The 3,193-nt window shown below is 41.1% G+C and overlaps 1 pseudogene; it reads right to left on the bottom strand.

Annotated features, from left to right (window-relative positions):
- Positions 1 to 306: 306 nt before the first annotated feature.
- LOC130860023 (olfactory receptor 8B8-like) lies at positions 307 to 1,221 on the bottom strand (annotated as a pseudogene).
- Between the last annotated feature and the right edge of the window lie 1,972 nt (positions 1,222 to 3,193).

Below are 3,193 nucleotides of genomic sequence, written 5' to 3'. Positions count from 1 at the left end.
GAAAACACTGGGAGGAAGAGAGAGAGGGAAGGAGAACAGAAAGGAGGAAAGAATAAATTTCACAACTCCTAGGCCCCCAGTACTATGCTGTAAACATTCATTTGCATTAACTTCTTGTTCCCAATAACCCTATAAAGTAACAGGATGCCCTTATTTTGAAGAACTTTCAACCCAGGGCTTTTAATTCCAAGTCCAACACTCTTTCTATAATACTTCACTTTTCTGTATGAAAAGAACTCTATAGAGGAACAAAAATAGTTTTAAAAGAAAGCTATAGTATCTTATAGTAATTAATACTGCTCCAGCTCAGGAAAATATTTTTCTCCTCAAGCTTTTTTTCAGGGCAAATTTAACCTGCTTGTTTCTGAAGCTGTAGATCAGAGGATTAAGCATGGGCACCACAATGGTATAGAACACGGTGGACACTTTCCCCTGGTCCATGGACAGAACAGAAGAAGGATGAAGATACCTGAATGCCCCTGACCCAAAGAAAACAGAAACAACAATTACATGTGAGCTACAAGTGCTGAAGGCTTTGGACCTCCCTTCAGTGGACCGGATGTAGAGGATGCTGGAGAGGATGAAAGCATAGGAGACAATGATGGTGAGGCTGGACTCACCAACATCAAAGCCCACAACGAGAACTAGCAGTTCATTGATGTGAGTGCTGGTGCAGGAGAGTTCTAGAAGGGGGAGGATGTCACACATGTAGTGGTTGATAGTGTTGGCATCACAGAAGGTCAGCCTCAGCATGCCTCCTGTGTGCACCCAGGCAGCAATAAATGCCCTCAAGTACACAGTCACGGCCAGCAGAGAACAGACCTGAGGGGACATGGTGACCTTGTACAGCAGGGGCTTGCAGGTGGCCACATAGCAATCATAGGCCATCACTGTCAACACATAGCACTCTGCACTGACAAAGAAGCAGTAGAAAAAGAGCTGAGGAGATGGTGTTCATTTTCAACACAAAGTTTACCAGCAGGTTGGGGGTGATGACAGAAGAGTAACAGAGATCAATACAAGATAAGTTAAAGAGGAAATAGTACATGGGAGTGTGAAGGTGAGAATTCAGCCTAATTAGAGTGACCAAACCCAGGTTTCCTGCCACAGTGACAATGTAAATTCCCAGAAAAAGAAGAACAAGGGCAGCTGGATCTTTGAATATTTAGTTAAACCCACAAGGATGAACTCAGTGACCAATGAGCTGTTTCCGATGTCCATTCTCTTCCAATGGTATCTGAAATATAGGAGAGTAGAGTTATATTTGAGGCAGAACCCAGATTCCCCATGCAATCCCATGCCCAGTCCATTCCAAAGCCAAGAATCCCAAAGACTCTGCTGCGGTTTAACTATTTAATAGAAAGCTGGATGTGGCTCTGCTCATGCAAGAAAAGACAAGTACATGGGAGGCATCAGCATAGCATCAAGGAATACTGGGAGAATGTATCAAGAGGTAAAGAATTGCGAGCATTTCTCATCTTTTCTCTACTTCAGTTTGTCACCAACACCTTTTATCACTTGCTCAAGTTTACATTTGTTAATATTTACTCACCACACTTCATCTACCCTGTGTTGGCTACCAATCCAGACTGAACACTGTGTAGGATGGAGATCACAAGCTCATGCCCACAGCAGAGTTTGAGAAACAAGGACTCACAGAGAACCTTTGGCTTCTCAAGCATACACAGCAAAAAAGTCATTGTCAGGCATGGAACCTGGGTCTCCTGCATAAGAAATTCCCTAAGGGGCAGAAAGACTGGAGGCACTGCAAATCCTGTAATCCCAGCACTACTTCTCATCTCTGCTTTCCTCCTACACAGACCCATCCTACCTCAGGGCCAGATCTGGGGAAAGCAGAAAAATCTGCTATTTTCCATGACTATGTGTTGTGAAAGACATAAAAACAAAAAGGATTCAATGCACACTCCTCTTTGCCTGCATACATCAGAACTGTCCTTGTGGTTTCCTCTCCACCACTGCTCTCCAGAGAGGAAGAGCTCTTCTGCTGTAGGAGGCAGTAGGACTGAACTAACCCCCCTCTTCCTCCATCCCTATGGAGGGGCTCATTTATAAGTCTGTCTTTTACTTGCTGTGAGAGTCAGTCAGATACAGATCATGATTTTTAATTAAGGTTTTGCCCAGAGGTGATCATTAAGCTACAAAAAGGAATTCAAAAAGCACTCTTTATTTTCAACATAATATGTAGCATCATGTACATTATTTTATTCTGAGTTTCAAGGTCTCAAGGGTTTGATAAAGAGGCTTTCCCAGAAGCCCTTCCATAGTTCAAATCCTTGAGGAAAGACAGATTTATGAAATTGTTTTTACGTGGATGAGGATGCTTTAACTCTGGTGTCTTTGGGGCTCAATATTCTACTCAAATTTCACATTAGGGATTGCACATTCCCCCAGGTAGAAATATTTTCTGTCTCTTCCTCTTGTTCCTAGTGCTTCTTTGACTTTTGGGTACAATTGCTAACACATAGCTAATGATATTTTTTAAACCTAACAAAACTATGGCATGTACATACACATCTTCCCACACATATATGTTTCTAACATTATGGCATACATGATCATCTGATACATGTTATATCCTTCTGAGCATATCCCTTCCTTTTCGATTTTACCTGGCACTTTGTTTCCATCAATCATCCCTGGTTATTCATACTTATAACCAAGAACACCTTCCTATATTTTCCTAATTGCTGACATAAAAATTACAATTATAGAGACTTTAATACTCGATTACGAACTACATATTTTTTGACCCCTTGACTTTTTTTTATCTAACAAAAATTCACTAAAATCTCTCCGAAATTCTCTTGTGGATACATTGTACTGTATGTGACATTGATTAAAAATCCATAATTTCTACCCAAAAGCAATGCTAAAATAATCACCATTGTGCATACACTTGATATTCCAATACTTTTATTTGAACGGGATAAATTCCTAGAATGTTTCCCATGGACCCCCTCCTCAAGCTCAATTAATTTGCTAGAGTGGCTCACAGAACTCAGAAAAAACAGTTCACTTGTATTTACAGTTTATTATATAAGGATCTGATATTTCACAGATGAACATCCAGATAAAAGAGATGAATAGGACCAGGTATGGGGAAAAGGTGTGGAGCTTCCATGCCCTCTCCAGGCACACAACTCTCCCAGCATCTCCATGTTTTCAGCAACCC

Source organism: Hippopotamus amphibius, chromosome 9, assembly GCF_030028045.1.
Source record: "Hippopotamus amphibius kiboko isolate mHipAmp2 chromosome 9, mHipAmp2.hap2, whole genome shotgun sequence".
NCBI classification, from domain to species: Eukaryota; Metazoa; Chordata; class Mammalia; order Artiodactyla; family Hippopotamidae; genus Hippopotamus; species Hippopotamus amphibius.
This window is presented reverse-complemented; position numbering and strand designations above follow the sequence as displayed.